The sequence below is a fragment of the Oryctolagus cuniculus genome, chromosome 9, assembly GCF_964237555.1.
Source record: "Oryctolagus cuniculus chromosome 9, mOryCun1.1, whole genome shotgun sequence".
NCBI lineage: Eukaryota > Metazoa > Chordata > Mammalia > Lagomorpha > Leporidae > Oryctolagus > Oryctolagus cuniculus.
In genome coordinates, this window is record NC_091440.1 from 4,002,330 (window position 1) to 4,024,299 (window position 21,970).

At 47.9% G+C, this 21,970-nt stretch overlaps 1 protein-coding gene across 4 annotated transcripts in view; it reads right to left on the reverse strand.

Annotated features, from left to right (window-relative positions):
* MYO16 (myosin XVI) overlaps positions 1–21,970 on the reverse strand; it is a 697,134-nt gene that overhangs the window by 653,695 nt on the left and 21,469 nt on the right. The window contains exon 2 of one of the 4 annotated variants that reach the window (XM_051849978.2): positions 7,110–7,277. The exons of 2 other annotated variants lie outside the window; for them this stretch is intronic. The gene's annotated coding sequence lies outside the window, so the exon portion shown is untranslated. Of the gene's footprint in view, positions 1–7,109; positions 7,542–21,970 lie in introns of those variants that run through there. One more of the 4 variants, XM_051849977.2, reaches the window with a different exon arrangement.

The window sequence follows — 21,970 nt, forward strand, 5'->3', positions numbered from 1 at the left end:
ACACACATTCTTCCCACCAGTAAATGGAACTTCCTCTAGGAGAGACCACAAGCCAGGCCATAAAGCAAGTCTCAGCAAATTCAAAAAGTCAAACGCATACCATGCAACTTCTCTGACCACAATGGAATGAAGCTGGAAATCAACAGCCCAGGGACCTCCAGAACAAAGGCAAACACATGGAGACTGAACAGTGGGTCACAGAAGAACCCAAAAGAGAAATCAAAACACGGTTGAGTTTTTATATATTATTTGTTTAAGTCTTTACTTAGTACAGAGTTCATCTGTGTATAAAATTAATGGAAAATAGATCTTAGTAAAAAAATAAGAATGGGAATAGGAGAGGGAAGAGGAAGAATGGTGAGAGTGGGGGTTGGGGTGGGCACAGTGGGAAGAATCACCATCACTATGTTTTGAAAGTTGTATTTATGAAGTGCATGAAGTTTGTATATCTTAAATAAATGGTTTCTGGGGAAAAACAAAATAAAAAAGGATATTCTCTCAGAAGACACACACAGTCTTTGGCAAACACTGCATTAAATCCACTTCTCTTACTTCAACTACAAAAGATGAAACATCGGAGAGCGATTTTCCTGATAAACGACAACTCGGGCACAGTGTGTTTTTTTAATCTGGTCATGTAGCACGAGAGCTGCAGGCGCCATATCCAGGCGGAGGAAACCAGCAGGTGAGGCCAGGGAGGCGCAGAGGCGGGCGAAGCAGTGGATGTGACTCAAAGGTGAGCTCTGTTTAACCAGGAGGACTGAAACAAAGAATTTAACACTCGTGTTCTTTCTTCTTCAAACCTACACAGAATATTGTTACAGACAAGAGGGCCAGAAACAAGTTTGGTAGTGATGGCCTGGCATAACACAAGATCCAAGTTTATATTAGAATGCCGTGTGAGGTCTTGTATTTATTCCACAAATGCAAGTATACATTTAAAAACTCCTGGGAAAAAATGGACTTAAGAGAGAAGTTTATTTTAGTACAATAAATGTGAAATGCATGCATAGGTTTTGTCATAATGTGCATTTCTATGAATTTTTGAATTCCCCTTGTGCATGGATTTCAAAATTTTTTGCACCAAAATGAACTTAATCTTTTAATGCTATTTTTCTATGTACTTTGTGAAGTACCCACAGAGACTTTGAGTATTCTGGCCATATTAATTTTGTGATTGCAGAGTATATTAAAAGCATGTCTTGACAAAATTAAAGAAAAAAAAAAGGAAGGAAAAGGGAGATTGAGGGAGGGAGGGGGGCAGGAGGGAAGTATGGCTGTCTTTTTAGAACCGTACCTCTGAAATCTGTTCTCTTTATATTAAAAAATTAAAAAATAAAAAAAACTTTAGTGGCAAAGAAATAAATAAAAGGAAATGCCAGTCTTTTAAAAACTTAAATGGAGTTGAAGAGAGGTGGACAGATCGCAGCCCTAGAGCCGAATCTGAGCAGCTACCTCTCAACTTACTAGAGCCGCACGGACGAGCTTCCCTGGAAAATCACCCCCTCTCCTCCAGCTCCTGAACTCTGCCAAGCAGCAGTGGCAAGCCATGAACATCAGCTCCCTCCACCTCATCACCCCAACCTTCTCTCTGCGACCCACCACGCTCTGGATTGGACCCCTGGACCCACACCCACACACACTGCCAGGGAAACCAAATTAGTTGTCATAACGAAGGACGCTGCTCTCACGTCACAAGGACACTGATTCCTCTTCCCAGAATACCATATTCTCTGGTTCACCCTCTAAATCGCTGCTTACTTATCTCCCTTCTAGCTCCTCATACTCTCTCTGCTCCTCAAATGCTGGGAATTTTCCTGGTTTTCTGTTGGCATGTTTCTCTTTGATGCTCGTCTATCTATCTGCATGAATTAAATGATCTCCTATACACAATGATATCTGCAGGCAGTAAAACAAACAGGGTACAAAACATAACCTTGGAAAGCCCAGGGTTTAGGCTCAGGAGTGTCAACAACACAGTCTGTCATGGTGGACTTGGGGAGTGCATTCTATTTCAGTCAACACCCCGTCCTATCTCCCTATCAGTGCCATGACAGCATTAGATATTTTTTGTAAGATTTTATTTATTTATTTGAAAGGCAGAGTTACAGAAGCAGAGAGAGAGAGAGAGAGAGGTCTTCCATCTGTTGATGCACCCCCCAAATGGCCACAACAGCTGGAGCTGTGCCAATCTGAATCCAGGAGCTCGGAACCTCTTCCAGGTCTCCCGTGCGGGTGCAGGGGCCCAAGCACCTAGGCCATCTCCACCGCTTTCCCAGGCCACAGCAGAGAGCTGGATCCGAAATAAGGCAACTGGGACTCAAACCGGTGTCCATATGGGATGCTGGCACCACAGGCAGCGGTGCTACCTGCTACACCACAGCACCAGCCCCAACAGGGTTAGATTTTAAACATTTTTTACTCTCTTACATTTTATAATTATACAATGAGGCGCTCAATTACTGATAACTAGAAAAGTCAAGAAATAAGAAAATCTCATTGGTATCAGAAGCTCTACATTTTCCTTCATTAATTCTTCTTCCAAAGTTATTGCCAAGTGGTTAAACTGGCAGATTTTAATTATTAAATGAGTAATTGAAAAAGTTCGTTTTTCTCATAGAGGAAAAGAAAACTGAAAGGTAGACAGGCTGTGAAATTTGTCCACAGAATATTGTTATTGTTGAGATTCAAACGATACCCTGACTCCCTCAGACCTGGGACAGCGCTTCGAGAAATGAAGACGTTCTGTGCATTTTGTATCTCACGCTATTTGCTGTCTCCTGGAACGTCATTTTCAAAACCTATCTCCTCCTCGGCTTCAATAATTTAACAGTCTTCTCCAGCTGGGCAAGTCCACTGTGGCAGCTGCAAAGCCAGTTCTCTGAGCGGCTAGCACAAGCGAGTCGGCGTGGACCTGCAGCTCCCAGCTGACTGGTCCGTAACAGATCGCACCGAGACCCAAACTGTCTCTCTTCTCCAAGCCACTCGGTTGACGCTGAGCTGAAGTTGTTTGCCGGGAAGTCGATAAACAGCTACCCTTTCTTTTTTTTTAAGACTTATTTATTTACTTGAAAGTCTGAGTTACACAGAGAGAGAAGGAGAGGCAGAGAGAGAGAGAGAGAGAGAGAGAGAGAGAGGTCTTCCATCTGATGGTTCACTCCCTAGATGGCCACAATGGCCAGAGTTGCACCAGTCTGAAGCCAGGAGCCAGGAGCTTCTTCCAGGTCTCCCATGTGGGTGCAGGGGCCCAAGCACTTGGGCCATCTTCTACTGCTTTCCCAGACCACAGCAGAGAGCTGGATGGGAAATGGAGCAGCTGGGTCTCAAACCGATGCCCGTATGGGATGCCAGCGCTTCAGGCCAGGGCATTAACCCACTGTGCCACAGCGCTAGCCCCAGCTACCCTTTCTTAAACTAGAACATCTATTCTGATGCCAGTGGTTCTTAGAACCTTCTGCACAATGTTTCTGTACTCAGTGAAACTAAACTAAACTAAACTAAACTCATACACATGAGTTGCACAAAAGTGAACATTCTTGTAAAAGTCTGACATCAAAAAAGATTCCTACTCTCAAGTTTTCAGGAAAGAAAGCATTAGGAGAAATCAAACAACTGATGCAGAATTACGTAAAATCTACGTACTGGTTATATAGAGAAAGCTTGAGATTTCAAAACTGGTAATTCTAGGTAAGAAACCCTGGAACACTAGCTTGGCGCAAGGTACATAGGAATAAAAACTGTATAGCCCGTCATCTGCTGTGGCTGTCTGAAGCCACAGACTGAATCCCATCCTTTAGAATGTCAGGGAAACGATGGCAGTGATTTTTCACAAGTGCCCTGCAAGATGCCCCCCCCTCCTTGGTTCTGGAGTTGAAATGTGCACGTTCACTGGGGCTGCAGCCACCATCCTGGATCGTGAGAAGCCCCAGATGCAAGAGCCGTGGTGCAGGGTGACTGTGGATCTGCCACGCCAGTTCCGGGCTGTGCATGTCAGCAATTAGGAGAGAAAACTAAACATCTGCACTACTTGGGCCAGTTGTTTTGGATGTCTGTGCCACGTTTTCCATGCCTGAGTTTAAGTAACACAAATGAAGACAACAGATCTGTTGGTTTTCAGGAGTTTTTTCCCCAGGCATCCAATTCCTTCTGTGCTAAAGAAATAAGGAAGGGGACAGGCATCTAGCTGTCTGATTAAAGAGCCCACATCCCACACTGCAGTAGCCAGTTAGATTCCAGCGGTGGCTCCGGCTCCTCCAGCTTCCTGCCATCGATGTAGACCTTTTGAAGAAGTAGCAATGGCTATGTAGATGTGGCAGACCTGGACTGAGCTCTTGGCTCCTGGCTTTGGCCCTGGTCCTGGCCCAGTCCTACTGTCACAGACATTAGAGTGAATGCAGTGGATGGAATCTATCTTTCCAGCTGTGTCTCTGCCTCTTAAGTAAACAAATAAACAAACACAATTTTTAAAAAGAAATAAAGAAGGGCCAGCACTATGGGGTAGCGGGTGAAGCAGCCGTCTGCAGTGCCGACATCCCATATGGGCACCAGTTTGATTTTCGGCTACTCCTCTTCCCATCCAGCTCTCTGCAGTGGCCTGGGAAAGCAGTAGAAGATGACCCAAGTCCTTGGGCCCCTGCACCCACCTGGGAGACCTGGAAGAAGCTCCTGGCTTAGGATTGGCCCAGCTCTGGCTATTGCAGCCAATTGGGGAGTGAACCAGCAGATGGAAGACCTCTGTCTCTCTCTGCCTCTGCCTCTCTGTAACTCTGCCTTTCAAATAAACAAATAAATCTTGAAAGAAAGAAGGAAAAATTAAGACCTGTCAGTGAGACCTTGGCTTACAGAGTTTGTCAGCTGCAGCTCCCAGGCCAGAGAGGAGCAGAGATCCCCCTCCTGGGCTTCCTCATGCAGATCCAGGATTAGTAGAGACCCCACGGCTCCCAGCTCCACCTTTCCTGAGTACAACTGGGAAAATGACTTCACACAAGGGTTAAGTACCTTGTGAATGGACAAGAAAGAGAAGCACCAGGAGTCAGCTGCTCCGACAGCAGAGTGACCCACTTTTCTTGTTGTCTTGCTGCCATTACAAACCATCGCCAGGCACCAAACCTCTCCAGGAGCAATCACACAAGTGTGGGTGTTCCGAGCACGGGTCCTTGTGAGCTAATGAAGCCTGTCTCAACATCACTGATAGCTTCCCCTAGAAGCTCTAGGTCAGTACAGGCGAAATCTCTCATCAGGAATCGCACATAGAAATGCTGGTCCAAGGACATAAACAGTCTCTGAAAAGGACCCTAAAAGATGACATGAGAATAATATTCTTTTTGAAAGCTCTCTCCCGAGTTTCCCAGTAATGTAGGGAAATACAGACACGAGCACATTCTACGACAAATGAAAACCGAAGCCTCTCGAATCCAGAACCCCTTAAATGCAGAATAAGCAACATTTTAATGCTTGCATGGTGACTGCAGTAATTAGTTTGGCTTTATCACTTCTAGCAATAGTTCATCTGAGGAAACACAAATAAAAACCACTTTCGGGGGCGGAGAAAGTCATGTGAAATCTTCAACAAGAAAAAAATTTCCAGTATTAAAATCAGAGAATCATTTGAAAGGTCCTTGAATTTATGCCATGAAATCACTACAAAAACATCCACTTTTTATTCAAAGTAACTTCTAATTGAAATAAATATAAATTCATTTCTATGGGAAATACAATGTCATCTCAGATGAAAATCTTTTTTTTTTTTTTTTCTGGCTGATTGCTATACAGTTTATGAACACAGATTGGACACAATTCTGTACCAACCACCACAGAAAGGCACTGAAGTTAGAAGGGTTCGCCAGGGATTTCACATAAGCATCTTTGTGCCTACCTGAGGGAAACACTGGTCATGTGGCTGCTTCACTTAGTCATCTATCACACAGAATTTTCTTTCACAGAAATTGTGCCGACTGAATTCTTAAAACCTCTCATTATCTGTGTTACGGGGGAGAGGCACCCATTTTCTTAGCCAGGAAAATCAGAAACAGGTTGTTCCCCAGGTTGTTCCCCAACCTCTGTGTCCCAGTTGACATAACCACTACCCCTGCCCTGCCATGACGTCTCCCCTTCAGGACTGGGACAGACACACACCACAATATTTCAGAAGCCATCCTCATGACTGGGGGCCTGCCTTCTGCCTACAGGGTTCTCAGGATTTTAAAGACATCCTGACTCAATGTCTCCAAATGCTCAACGGGAGAGAAATCCGTTCCTAAGTTCTGTTATTTCTGTCTCTAAAGTCTCTTTGGAGTCTTCTACTCTGCCACACCTACCACCAGGTGGCCTAACAGGGAACAGTGCCGGAGTTGACTCTCTGTGGTTGTAGTTCACCTGACACATGGCTAAGCCACCGTTCCTCAACACAAGCACAAATTCTGTAACACATATAATGAGCTGCACCCAAATCAGCCAATTTGTGAGGCTAAGGGTATATCCTCTAGGATCATCAGATGTGCCCAAAGCTCCTGACCCCAGTGCAAAGACCAAGCAGGGACCAATGAGGTGTCAAAGGGAGTGTTCACCAAGAGCACTCCCACTTCTGACAACAACTCTGGGTCCAGGGGATTGTCCCCAAACCTCCCTTGGGTTTGGTAACTCAACAGACGTACTCTTCTAAGAAGGACTCCCAGAAATGTACCATTCTCACGGTCATGCCTGTTGCAAGGAAAGCATCAGAACCCCCTGAGGAGAGGGGTATTGGCAGAGTCAGGACAGCACTGGGACGTTCCTGATGCTCTCAGAGACACTGCACACACCCAGCGCTGACGTGTGCCTGCTGCACAGAGCACTGCCAAGCCAGGCAGGTCCCCCAGCTTGGAGTCCAGAGTCTTTATTGAGGTTCCCTTACAGAGGTGTGGTACATGCGGCACAGCTCACAAGGTTGAACTTGGTGCCCAGATCAGAAGACTGGCCCTGCTCTGGCCCTCTTTCTGGCATGGCCAAGCATGCCCAGCCCCACCCTGAGTCATTTCATTAGCCTTACACTGTACCAGGTGTGGTCCCAGGGGTTAGCATGAACAACGAAGACACCAACCACTTCAGAAACCCCAAGAATTTTAAGTTACCTTGCAGGAGCTGGGAACCAAGGCCAGAGTTCTGAGTGAGGCCAAATTCCTAGAGGCATAGGCTGCCAGTGTCCACATAAACCGCTTAGGCTGACGTGAATGGTTCTCTCCACTGCACAGCTTCTCCACCACTTTCAGTTGTCTTCACCAGACAACCGGCTTCGTAAACTTCAAAGGAAAGTGCAAGCCATCGGATGGGAACCCTTCCTTCTTCCACCCACAAATCTGCAGACCTGTGCAAGGAGGCAGTGCGTTCTTCTGCCGTTTCAATGGACCAATCTCTCTTCTCACAGCAAGGACCACCTGGCCCCCGCTGCCCTGGATCCCACTCCCTTCCATCTTTCCAGGGAAGTCGCTGTCACCCACCCTGCCCTTGCTCAGTCAACCTGTTCCATCCTGCTGGGCCCACCCTCTCACACCCACGCACTCTAGAATCTGCCGCAGAACGCGTGTGCTCCCCATCTCTTCCCCTTCCACCCTCGCTTGTCTGTAAACAAGCAGAAGGGTGCCACTTTCACCCTGCCCCCCTCTCCTCCTGCTGTCGCTTCTCTGCTCCAACGGCTCTTCAGAAGACCACAATAAATTCCTTCTGTTCCTGCTAGTCCCCCTCTGACTCGACCACCGGGCGGGACAGTGCACAGGGGATGCTCCTTCTTTATCTGACTTTACTGACTCAGCACTTGTAAATTTTCCTTTACTTTTCGGGGACGAAAGTCACTCTGTTAGTCCGATCTTTAACGTAGGAATTCCTCAAAGCCTAGCGCCACTCCTACACTTGTCCCTCATCTCTGCCCCTGTGTGAGTTCACCCACACGAATGCTGCTTAACTGTTGGCCAAATATTTTATTATACGTTTAAAATATTTTATTTCCATGCCGGCGCCTCCGTAGCTCAATAGGCTAATCCTCGCCTATGGCACTGGCACTCCGGGTTCTAGTCCTGGTTGGGGCTCTGGTTCTGTCCCGGTTGCCCCTCTTCCAGTCCAGCTCTCTGCTGTGGCCAGGGAGTGCAGTGGAGGATGGCCCAAGTGCTTGGGCCCTGCACCCCATGGGAGACCAGGAGAAGTACCTGGTTCCTGGCTTCGGATTGGCACAGCGCCGGCTATAGAGGCCATTTGGGGGGTGAAACAATGGCAGGAAGACCTTTCTCTGTCTCTCCCTCTCACTGTCTAACTCTGCCTGTCAAAAAAAAAATACAGTGTAACAAGTATCTGATACAATTTTACTATAATTTGAAGATAAATGTTAAAACTTAAGTTTTTGCCACAAGCAAAGCAATTAGCAAAAAGTTGAGAACGTGGCAGTGATGAAAATAGGTCTATTCTCTGTCCTCATGGAGCCTGTACTCTACCAAACTAGAGACCCATGAATTAAGGTCCCAGCAATATGAGGAAACCAGAAGCCGGGTCAAGGTGGGGGGCACAGTGGTTACAGTCACCACGGGGCACTCACATCCCACACTGGGGAGCCCGATTCAAGCGTAGCCACTCAGCGTCCTCCTCACGCACACACTGGGAGGTGGCAAACGACAGCGCAAGTGCTTGAGTCTCTACCACCCACGTGGAAGCCCCGGATGGAGGTCTAGACTTCTGGCTTACAGCCTAGCTTGGGTCCAGTAGCTGTGGGCATTTGGAGAATGAACCACAGGATGGAAGCCCTCTTCCCAGCTGTCTCTCTGTCTCTCCTTCTGCCTCTCTGCCTTTCAAATAAATAAATAAAAATAAAATTTAAGGAAATCTAAAGCAAGTAACCTAGTCGGAAATTTGATTTACTCAGATGCAATTTCTCTAAAAATAAGCCAGCTAGAAATAAGACACTGGTCCTATAACCCTATCCTACCATGCATTGCATTTAAATAACCACTGTCCCTCTTCTGCGGCTTTCACTAACATCTACCTTCCGCCTCTCTCTCTCTCTATCTCTCTCCCCCTCCTTCCTTCCCTCCTTCTCTCCCTCCCTCCCTCCCTCTCAGCAAGCTCCATACTATGTGTCTTCTTTTTTTTTTTTTTTTTTTTTTTGACAGGCAGAGTGGACAGTGAGAGAGAGAGACAGAGAGAAAGGTCTTCCTTTGCCGTTGGTTCACCCTCCAATGGCTGCCACAGCTGGTGCACTGCGGCCGGCGCACCGCGCTGATCTGATGGCAGGAGCCAGGTGCTCCTCCTGGTCTCCCATTGGGTGCAGGGCCCAAGCACTTGGGCCATCCTCCACTGCACTCCCTGGCCACAGCGTCTTCTTTTCCTCTCTGGGCCATTTCTCCCCCCCCCCCCCACATGTGGGTATTGTTAGAACAGCCTCTGCACTCTCAGCTCTTCTCTCTCTAGGACATTTCACTGCACAGCACTTGGAAGCAGCAGGGCTAGAAGCAGAGCAGCATGTGGGAGTCTGTGCAGCAGGAAATGCAGCAAAGGCGGCAGCTCTGAGCTCACGCACAAGCAGGAAAGAACTGAGATCCTGGGCCCACAGGATCAACTAGGGTGCTCACTGTGGGGTGGCACAAAATCCACGGGAGGGGCCAGCACTGTGGCAGAGCAGGTAAAGCTGCCGCCTGCAGTGCCAGCGTCTCATATGAGCACCAGTTCAAGTCCCGGCTGCTCCACTTCCAATCCAGCTCTCTGCTACGGCCTGGGAAAGCAGTGGAAGATGGCCCAAGTGCTTGGGCCCTTGCACCCACGTGGGAGACCTGGAAGAAGCTCCTTGATTCAGATCTGCTCAGCTCTGGCTGTTGGGGCCATCTGGGGAGTGAACCAGCAGAAGGAAGACCTCTCTCTCCCTCTCTCTAACTCTGCCTTTCAAATAAATAAATAAGTCTTTTAAAAAAGGAAGGAAGGGAGGGAGGGAGGAAAGGAAAAAAAAAGCCCTGGGAGAGATTTGGGGCTCCAGTAAAGCCCAGTGAGAAAGAAATCAAAGGGCTCTTCTTTAATGCAAGTACTGCTGTCAGACGACGCTCTAGCAAGTGTGGACCTAAGAAAACAAGGGCGGCACGCATGTGAATTAGGAGAATGCTTGACTGAGCTAAGATGATCCAAGACTGGTTCTGCAGAGCCACTGATAAGCCTAAGGGGCGTCTGAATTCCTACAAAGTTACAAATGAGAACCCTGGTGGTTAATCAAATCAACATTAATTAAAGAATCCTTATTCGGGATGAGACTGTATTTCTTTTTTCAGAATCAATAATCCAGTTATGCACTCCACAACCAAGGGCCAAGTTCAAGGGAAAAAGATCCTGAGATCAGACTGAGGTCGCTGGCTGGGTGCTCTTTGTGATTTTACCCAACACGTGCAGTCCCTGCGCGTGGGGAAGATTGCTGGCTTGGGCGGAGCAGAGACCTGACCCTGACAGAGTCTACATTATATACCACATTTATTTATCCATTCACCTGCCTGTGGACGTTCAGGTTAATTTCGTGTCCTACCAACCATGATTAGTGCTACAATAAACACAGGAGTGCAGGTGTCTTTTTGACATGTGGATTTCATTTCCTGTAGGTTGCATACTGAAGTGGACTTGATGGATTGTGTAATACAAAGTAATAAAGAGATTTGTCTTCCTCACCAGAGAAAGCATCTTATTCCAACATGAAAATAAATGTAAAGTGGAACTGCATATGATATCCGGACTGACAGTTCAGCAAAGAAAGAAATAAAATGCTGAATGAAGAACACACCCTCTTGAAGGGCCCTGTTAGGTGCCAGAACGATGAGACTGCATGAAACTCCCCCTGACCCAAGTACACTCCAGCTGTCCTAGGACTCGACCTAGAGAGTTGAGAATCCAAGACCAGAACAAAAGAAATATGTAGGACAATGGCAGAAATACAATGTCTTATGTAGCTACTAACAATATTAGGGCTTGGAAATGGTGAGCGTACTCCACATTGAAAGAGAGGATTTCTGTTGGAAGTGGTACTTATGGTTTGAGGTACTTGGTAATTTAAAGTGAAACATGCAAGAAAATTTAAAATGAATGTGGAGTTTGTTTTGTCTTTGTTTTTGTTCTTTGACCTCAGACTGCTATTAAACCATCTCTCCCAGCCAGGAGACATTTAACTCTTAGACTGCTTGGAACCTTTTTTGTTTTGTTTTGCTTTAAGATTCCTTTTTTATTTATTTGAAAGGTAGAGTCACAGAGAGAGACAGACAGAGAATAAGTTCTCCTTCCACTGGTTCATTCCCCAAAGAGCCACAATGGCTGGGGCTGGGCTAGGCCAAAGCCAGGAACAAGGAAATTCATCTGGGTCTCCCACGTGGGTGCAGGGGCTCAAGCACCTGGGCCATCTTCTACTGCTTTCCCAGGCACATTAGCAGGGAGCTGCACCAGAAGTGGAGCAGCCAGGACTCGAACCAGTGCCCATATGGGATGCCAGGGCTACAGGTGGTGGCTTAACCCGCTACACCACAACACCAGCCCCTGGTTGAAACCTCTGGGTCTCTCTTACCCTTAGCAAGTTTCTTTCCCTTCTTTCACTAAGTTACTTTCAGTGTCTCTTTCCTTTTTGTCTTCTTAAAAGAAAAACTGAAAACTCCATTTGTAAGGAAAATGCAGCAGAGCGAGAGGAGGGAAGGAGGGAGGAGGGGAAGCAGGAAGAGGGAAGAAAAAGATTAGGAGGGAGCAGAGGGAAAGTGAAAACAAAGAGAAGAGAAATTAAATGGGAAAAAAAGGAATAAATCTCCTCTCAGTTTCAGAGTATAACCTGGGGAACTAATATTCTCTATTAACACCAGTACCGACACTTTAAATCTGGCTGCATTCATTCAGGCCAATTTCCATGTCAGCTCCACTGCACTGGTTTCCTGTCTTCTTCTTGGCACTGAACTTCAGGTTGCAAGTCCCGAATCCATCCTCAAATCCCAGTACACGGGCTCGGGCGGTGCCACCTGGGCTAAGCTAAGCCGCAGGTCCACCCCTTTGGAGCACTGTGCCCCCCGTCTCCTTCCTAGCACATCCACACTCAGGCAGAGTGGATGAGATTGCTACTGTTTCCAGAATTCAAACTGCCAAACACTTTTGAGCACCCAGGAATCCATGTGGAATGAATTCTTCCAGGAGAGTGTGTGGCCTTAGTAAACTTTAAGTCACCTGATCTTTGACTCAGCCATGACTGAAGGCAGAGGCTGCAAGCCTTAATCAGCAGTTTAGTGAGGAGGCAGGCAAAGAACTGGGTGACTACTGATAGCGGGAACTGCATCTACCAAATCCTGCACTCACCCACCGACCTCATTACAAAATAATACAAAAAAAATATACGCTTACTTAGCAGTTGTTATCAACATATCTTGACTTGATACTTAAACTATATCTTATAATAAACTCAATCAGTCTGGTAAGGGTAAAAAAAAGACTTCCTACAACTATTGAAAAAAATAGGTCTTGATAATATAAAATTCCCAATGATTGCATTGGTAATAGCTTATTGCGGAAAATGACATTTATTACAAATTTGTCTTAGAAAGCTGTACTTGTTCACTTAAAGTTATGAACCATTTTGTCATAGATGGTGGATTTTATCTACCAACCTCATGGTAATTAACTCACCATCTGTGATTTTGCAGCATTTTGTAACTGCATCCAAACTCAATGCCTTGACCTTATTTGCTAGTGAGAGAACAAGACAGCAGCTTGCATTGGCTCTCTCCACAATCAGCCTGTTGCAGAATGAAGATCTGAACCCTGGCCGTTTGTCCAGAAGTCTGTGTCTGTCATGGTTACTCTATTCTGCTTCCCCATGAAAAGGAGATGATATATTAGAGAGAAGCATGAACAGTAGAATCAGCAGCACGTGGTGACTAACAACAGAAGGCAGAAACACAGGCTGTTTGCAAGAATCATCAGTCAATTGTATGTTAGAGGTAAGGACCCCTTAACTTTACAATTTAAAGTAAAACTTTCATTTATAAAAATTATAAATATAGCAGTATTAGCACATCAATGATCCTATTTTTTGCCCTTCTTTGCTTTGTTGAAAAGCTATATTTAAATACAATCAAACCCTTAACAAATCAGCATTTGATGGAGGGAAGTGTCCCTACAAAACTGTTGCCAGGAGCACAAAAAATTTTAAGGATCACTTTAAGAAATTTGAGATTATTCCTTCTCAAATCCAACATAAATAAGAAGACCAATCTGCATCTGAAAGTTTTCTACTTTAAAGACACATCTGTTGTCAATCTAGCATTTTCCCCCTTTTTAAAAATGTGTTTGTTTATTTAAAGGCAGAGTGGCAGAGAGAGAGGAGGAGAAACAGAGAGAACGAGATCTTTAATCTACTGGTTCACTCCCCAAATAGTCACAACAGTCAGGGCTGGATCAGGCGAAAGCCAGGAGCCAGGAGCTCCATCCGGGTCTCCCACAAGGGTGGCAGCACTTGGGCCATCCTCCCCTGCCTTCACAAGGGCATTAGCAGAGAGCTGGGTATGAAGACGAGCAGCCAGGACTGTAACCAGCACTCTGACATGAGATACCATGGTTGCAAGCTGCTGTTTAATGCACTGTACCACAAATCTGGCCCCCACGCCAACATGTTTGACATGTGTTTACTTACTAAGTCTTTTTTTTTAAGATTTTATTTATTTATTTGAGAGGTAGAGTTACAGAGAATGAGAGGAAGAGACAGAGGGTTCCATCCACTGGTTCACTCCCCAGATGGCCGCAACAGCCGGAGATGTGCCAATCCCAAGCCAGGAGCCAGGAGCTTCTTCTGGGTCTCCCACGCGGGTGCAGAGGCCCAAGCATTTGGGCCATCTTCTACTGCTTTCCCAGGCCACAGCAGAGAGCTGGATCGGAAGAGGAGCAGCCGGGACTAGAACCGGTGCCCATATGGGATGCTGGCACCTCAGACAGAGGATTAACCAACTGCGCCATGGCACCAGCCCCACTAAGTCTTTCTTTAACAAAAATAGCTGTACTGCTGAAATGTTAGTGAATTAATGCAGCTGATAATGGATGACCGTGGGAACAGCTCGTGCAGTCTTGAGTTTGTGGTCAAATACAGCCCTATTGGATTCATAGGGATCCAATGCCCCAAATCTGCAACATACGCAATAAAGAATCCGTCCAGTTCCTGGTGGCCCGAGAAGGGCAGAGACAGCTGCCAAAATGACTCCAGGTCATCCATGTATGTGTTTTTTGAGGGAAATAACCTGCAATTAAATCTTGGGCTCACCCGCTGGTGTTTCTCCTGCTCCCATCCCCCTGCCCCAAAACCCTGAAATGTCAAGAGATGAACAGCAGCGTCTGTGGCCAGACTTAAAAAGCAAAGAAGCGGCAAAGTTGGCTCAAACAACAGGCACAGAACATGTGCAAAATGAGCATCAAGAAGCGAATGTCTAGGTCACTGAAGCACGAGGCACCTGTTAAAGGAATCCTAAATGTGCACATTGTAGCATTCGGGTTCTCCCCACAGCCTCCCCACACCGGTGCAAGCAATCACACAGTGGCCCCTCACGTAGGTGGGCTCCACAAAGCACTTGGGCACTCAGTAACAAAAACCAAGATCACAGAGCTGGTGTGAACATAACAGACCAGAGGCTTTGGCCATCAGGCAATTTTTCTCCCTAAACATTCTGGTGGCATCTAAAGACATTTCGCACGGTCCAGAAACTGGGAGGTGTGCTCCTATCACCTGCGGTGGAGGCCAGGCAGCTCCCCGACAAAGCACCATATGGTCCGAGACGTCAGCCTGCAGGGGCTGGAAACCTTGCTCTGGGTCCTGCACGCTAAGGGACTTGCCACCGTGCATCCCTCAGGGATGCGGCTAAGGAATCATGGAGCATCAGGTGGGTCAGGACATGCGCAATCACAGGCCGCCAGCTGGGGCTGGCCAGGCCAGGTAGGGAGCCAGGAGCCCAAGCTCACCTTCTGTGCAGGGCTCCATGTCTGGAGGAACTGCAAGCCACAGAAGGCGAAAACAACATCTGAATGCTTATTTAAATCAGCTTAACAATGTGACAACTCCCCCCCACCTGCACAGAGCACAGCCCTGGACAAGGTGGCAGCTGCTTCCATGCCAGTGTTCACCCCGCTCAGTCTCTGCTGAGTCTCAGAGTCCCCGGGGAACCTCCTCCCCTGTCGACGTGGCTCCTAGGTGCAAACAACGGGGTCCTTTTCGTGACACTTACTGTGGTGAGCTGAATCGCATCTCCCTGCCCCAAATTCATGTGTGGAAGACCCAAGTCCCAGCATGCCAGGTGTCTGCTTTATTTGGAGATAGGGTCATTACATGTGCCATGGGTTAGGATGAGGTTATTAGGCGGGGCCCCATTCCAATATCACTTGTGTCCTTATTTGGGGGAAATGTGCATACAGAGAGACAGACAGACAGACAGACACAGGGAATGAAGACGAGGCAGAGGTCTAAAAGCTGAGGGATGGCACAGTGGCCAGCACCCCAGGGATCCAGAGAGAAGAATGAGGCGGTCTCTCCTTCACCACCCAGGAGGAGCCAACATGGCCACGCATCATCCCAGATCCCCACCTCCCAGTGAGACAAGGCGCTTCCATGGCTGACGCCACCCAGTCTGCAGTACTTGTCTACAGCGGCCCTAGGAAGTAAGCACTCATGAAAACCGGGCACAGTTGTCTTCTTACAGGGAGTCAGGGACACAGTTTGAAACTCAGTGGGAAAAAGCAACACACATTAATTGTGATTGGACTACCGCCTGCAGCACCCACATCCCAAGGGGTTGCCGGTTCGAGTCCTGGCTGTTCCACTTCCTGCCCAGCTCCCTGTTAGTATGCCTGGGAAAGCAATGGAGGATGGTCCAGGTAGCTGGACCCCTGCCACCCATGAGAGAGACCTGGAAGAAGCTCCTGGCTCCTGGCTTCTGCCAGGCCCTGCCCGGGAGTGAACCAGGGGATGAAGAAGGATCTCTCTCTCCTCTCTCTCTCTCTCTCTCTCTCTCTCTCTCCTTTCTCTACCTCTGCCTTTCAAATAAATCATCAACTTCTGATATTTCTTGATAAAAAATTCATAAAAATAATAAAATAAATGCGATTTATTTCCATATTCGTTTTTAAATTGGGTCAATGAATAGTAAAAGACTTGCCGGAGACTTGCTTCCTGGCACATTTTTGGATCTCATAATTCACAGAAGTCATAACTTTTTGAACAGGAAAGAAGTGAGGGCATTCAGGGTTCTGGCCCAGTTCTGTGCTACGCGACCACACAGAGCCCACCCTCCTGGTGTGTCCTCGATAGCTGATCTCTCCCCTTCCTGACAGAGAAATGGCTTCTACATTTGGAAAACATCAGCAACCAGTTCTTGAAAACTTCTCTACACACCACTGAAATTATTCTCTGGGAGACTGGAAGCAGCAGAAAGTAAGACTCACGGCTGGCGCCGCAGCTCACTAGGCTAATCCTCCGCCTGCGGCACCAGCACACTGGGTTCTAGTCCCTGTCGGGGCGCCGGATTCTGTCCCAGTTGCCCCTCTTCCAGGCCAGCTCTCTGCTGTGGCCAGGGAGTGCAGTGGAGGAAGGCCCAAGTGCTTGGGCCCTGCACCCCATGGGAGACCAGGATAAGTACCTGGCTCCTGCCATTGGATCAGCACGGTGCGCCAGCTGCAGCGCGCCGGCCGCAGCGCACCGTCCGCGGCGGCCATTGGAGGGTGAACCAACGGCAAAGGAAGACCTTTCTCTCTGTCTCTCTCTCTCTCTCTCACTGTCCACTCTGACTGTCAAAAAAAAAAAAAAAAAGACTCACTCTGCCTCTGAAGAATATCTACATAAATGCAAACTGCATTTATATGTTGAGAGATTAGTGATGACAAAATTGTATCTGAAGTCAACCTAAACCACAAGAGACGCACATTTCCTGAAATGTCTACTACTCGGGGCCAGTGCAGTGGCATAGGAGGCCAAGACTGCCTTTCAATGCCAGCATCCCATGTGGGCGCTGGTTCAAGTCCCGGCTGCTCCACTTCCAATCCAGCTCCCTGCTGATGCACCTGGGAAAGCAGCAGAGGACAGCCCAAGTCCTTGGGGCCCTGCATCATGTGGGAGACCCAGAAGAAGCTCCTGGCTCCGGGCTTCAGCCTGGCCTAGCCCTGGCTATGGCAGCCATCTGGGGAGTGAACCAGCAGACAGAAGGTCTCTCTCTCTCCCCCTCTGTTACTGTCTCTCCCCCTCTCTCTGTAACTCTGCCTTTCAAATTAATAAAAAAATTTATAAAAAAGAAATGTCTAGGACTCACATGTCTCTTCTGTATCTTTTCCACAGTCAGATTCACTTGAGTACACACAGCAAGGAAAAGCATTGCATTTACAAAACAGGCGCCATCCCATTTATAGGCAAGACGCTCAAGGCCCTAGACGGCAGGTGCAGAGGCAGATTATTCCGCTCTCAGGGTCAACAGAGCCGAGCAGCAGGCAGCTGAAGGAACGTGACTGTGGAAGCATCGTTCAACAGCTGACCTGATGCTGTCACAGCCAGCGACACTCCAATCAGAGGACTCAGAGACACGGCTTCCCTGACACACAGCGGCGTGGGACAAGCTCGTTAAAAGAAGTTGTGATCCATTCGTGAAGCTTCGTGTCTGCCCTGCTTCCCACCCAACGCTGACTGGCAAACACAGCTACCAAACCACAGAGTGTTCTATAATCTTTTCTATCCATACAACCTAAACCCATCTTTAGGCGTCCGTTAAAAACTGCAGCCCCCGCAAGGTGTGCCCACCCTTCCCCTCACACTAACGTCCCCGTCACTGTGTTTTCTGGACACTTCTCTCTGCTGAGCTCACTGGTTCACTTGCTGGCCCCCTGGCCGGCCTCCTTCCCAGCCTCTTTCGCACACTGACTTCTCTCCTCCTGTGTGCATTCTGAATTCCAGGGGCCCAGAGAACATGTCTTGTGCTGTTCTATAGCATGCCTAGCATAATAATTCTGGATACACTTGGTTTAAAAGGAAGAAGGGACGAGAGAAAAACAAGGCAGCAAATGAAGCAAAGCCAAGCTAGGGCAGGAAGGAAGAGGAGGAGGGATAGAGGATGACGAAGGAAAGCACACGGGGATGATGAGACCTGGCCACTGCTTGGAGCCCAACCCAGATCCTCACAAAGAATGGAGCTCTGCTGACGGAGGGGCAGAGGCACCTGCGGGTCCTGGCTGGGAGAGGAGACACCAAGCTCGGTAGCAGAGGCACCTGCTTCAGCGTGATCACTGAGTGCCTTTGCTTGAGAAAACACACGCTTTGACTCTGTTGAAATCTCTTTCGCCTTCTATGCTTCTAAGCTGTGGTGTCCACAGTGTTGAGTGTGAAGTGTTTATTGACTTAAATGCATCTGACACTGAATAGAATCCGAATGTATGCTATAATGCACTGAATCCTAAAAACATATCTTATTGCCAGTAGACTTCTTTTTAAAGATTCATGTTATTTATTTGAAAGAGTTACAAAGAGAGGAAGAGACAGAGAGAGAGAGATCTTCCATCTGCTGGTTCACTCCCCAAATGGCCACAACGGCTGGAGCTGTGCTGATCTGAAGCCAGGATCCAGGAGCTTCTTCTGGGTCTCCCACATGGGTGCAGGGGCTGAGAGACTTGGGCAATCTTCTACTGCTTTCCCAGGCCACAGCAGAGAGCTGGGTTGGAAGTGGAGCAGCCATGACTTGAACCAGCACCCATATGGGATCCCAGCACTACAGGTGGAGGATTAACCTACTGCACCACAGCACTGGCCCCCTAAAAAATGTTGATGTCATAGCAGTGGAGAGTGGAATGGTGGTGCAGTGTGTGTGGTGGGAAGAGCAAGATATGTTTTTCTAAGGGTGCATGTAACATTACAGTTAGATAAGAGGAGTATATTCAGGAGATTGTTGAAGAGCATGGCGAATATTTACTGACAGCATGAGGGTTAGAATCTCAAGGTCAAAAGTTAAGCTTCCTTTAAATATAGTGTATTAAATGTAATTCTTTCATAAAATAGATACAGAATTGTATCCAACTCTTCAAAGTGTATATTCTCACTTTGTCTATATAATGCCTGTAAATTACGAAGAACAGGAGTGTGGTCAGCATTGTGACACCAGCAACCCATTCCAGGTCAGGTACCAGCCTGAATGCCAGCTAAAGTGCTTCGAACCCCACCGCCAAAATGGGAGACCAGGATGGATTCAAGTAAATAAATGACTAATTTTTTAACATTTATTTATTTATTTGAAAGTTGAGTGACGGTGGAAGAGTTAGGGAGAGAGAGATCTTCCATCTGCTGGTTCACTCCCCAGTTGGCCACAACAGGTAGGGTTGTGCAGGCCAAAGCCAGGAGCCAGGAGCTTCTCCCAGGTCTCCCACATGGGTACAGGGGCCCAAACACCTGGGCCATCCACCACTTTTCCCAGGCCATCAGCAGGGTGCTGGATCAGAAGTAGAGCAGCCGGAACATGAACCAGCACCCATATGGGATGCCAGCCTCACAGGCAGTGGCTTTGCCTGTTACGCCACAATGCCAGCCCCAGCAATTTTTTTAAAGAAGTGTTAGAAGAGACTTTCCTGATCACTTTTACTTGGGTCCTACAACCTCTCATCCCAGTGTTACTTTGACGTGTATATTCCTAGGGTCGCTCCCACAAGCCTTTAAGCTCGATGTTTACACTTTGGGGAAGTTTGGTTTCATTCTAATAAACATGCATGTAAGATATTTGCAAATTGCCTATTTTTCCCACATAAATACTATTTTCCCATTATTTACATAGTTTAATTCCATGTGTGACATTCATTTAAGTATTCAATTTTCTGACATGTGTAGTACTTTTACAAAAGTAAGAGAAGACCTGAATGCAGTTACATCCATAGCTGAGACAGAGAGGGAGGGAGGAGAGACGGAGGAGCAGGAGAGGAGGGAGGCAGGGGAGAGGAGAAAGAACTTGACTGTGATCTTTCAGAAAAAACTGCCAGCCTGTTGTGGTTCATAAAGCAGGCTCTCTGTGGACAGCTGGCTGCCTACAGTGTCACAGGTGTCACAGGTGTTACTCCCGCATTGTCACAGGGTGTTACTCCTACACTGTCACAGTGTGTCACAGGTGTTACTCCTGCACTGTCACAGGGTGTCACAGGTGTTACTCCTGCACTGTCACAGGGTGTTACCCCTGCACTGTCACAGTGTCACAGGTGTTACCCCTGCATTGTCACAGGGTGTCACAGGTGTTACTCCTGCACTGTCACAGGTGTCACAGGTGTTACTCCTGCACTGTCACAGGGTGTTACCCCTGCACTGTCACAGTGTCACAGGTGTTACCCCTGCATTGTCACAGGGTGTCACAGGTGTTACTCCCACACTGTCACAGGTGTCACAGGTGTTACCCCTGCACTGTCACAGTGTGTCACAGGTGTTACTCTTGCACTGTCACAGGTGTTACTCCTGTACTGTCACAGTGTGTCACAGGGTGTTACTCCTGCACTGTCACACTGTCACAGGTGTTACTCCTGCACTGTCACAGGGTGTCACAGGTGTTACTCCTGCACTGTCACAGGTGTTACTCCTGCACTGTCACAGGGTGTCACAGGTGTTACTCCTGCACTGTCACAGGTGTTACTCCTGCACTGTCACAGGGTGTCACAGGTGTTACTCCTGCACTGTCACAGGTGTTACTCCTGTACTGTCACAGGGTGTCACAGGTGTTACTCCTGCACTGTCACAGGTGTTACTCCTGTACTGTCACAGTGTGTCACAGGGTGTTACTCCTGCACTGTCACACTGTCACAGGTGTTACTCTGCACTGTCACAGGGTGTCACAAGTGTTACTCCTGCACTGTCACAGGTGATACTCCTGCACTGTCACAGTGTGTCACAGGTGTTACTCCTGCACTGTCACAGTGTCACAGGTGTTACCCCTGCACTGTCACAGGTGTCACAGGTATTACTCCTGCACTGTCACAGGGTGTCACAGGTGTTACCCCTGCACTGTCACAGTGTCACAGGTGTTACCCCTGCACTGTCACAGTGTGTCACAGGTGTGACTCCTGCACTGTCACAGTGTGTCACAGGTGTTACTCCTGCACTGTCACAGTGTGTCACAGGTGTGACTCCTGCACTGTCACAGTGTGTCACAGGTGTGACTCCTACACTGTCACAGTGTGTCACAGGTGTTACCCCTGCACTGTCACAGGTGTCACAGGTATGACTCCTGCACTGTCACAGTGTGTCACAGGTGTTACTCCTGCACTGTCACAGTGTCACAGGTGTGACTCTTACACTGTCACAGTGTGTCACAGGTGTTACTCCTGCACTGTCACAGTGTGTCACAGGTGTGACTCCTACACTGTCACAGTGTGTCACAGGTGTTACCCCTGCACTGTCACAGGTGTCACAGGTGTTACTCCTGCACTGTCACACTGTCACAGGTGTTACTCCTGCACTGTCACAGGGTGTCACAGGTGTTACCCCTGCACTGTCACAGTGTGTCACAGGTGTGACTCCTGCACTGTCACAGTGTGTCACAGGTGTGACTCCTGCACTGTCACAGTGTCACAGGGTGTTACTCCTGCATTGTCACAGGTGTCACAGGTGTTACTCCTGCACTGTCACTGGTGTTACTCCTGCACTGTCACACTGTGTCACAGGTGTTACTCCTGCACTGTCACAGGGTGTCACAGGGGTTACTCCTGTACTGTCACACTGTGTCACAGGTGTGACTCCTACACTGTCACAGTGTGTCACAGGTGTTACCCCTGCACTGTCACAGCGTGTCACAGGTGTTACTCCTGCACTGTCACAGTGTCACAGGTGTTACTCCTGTACTATCACAGATGTTACTCCTGCACTGTCACAATATCACAGGGTGTTAACTCCTGCACAGTCACAGTGTGTCACACGTGTTACCCCTGCACTGTCACAGTGTGTCACAGGTGTTACTCCTGTACTGTCACAGTG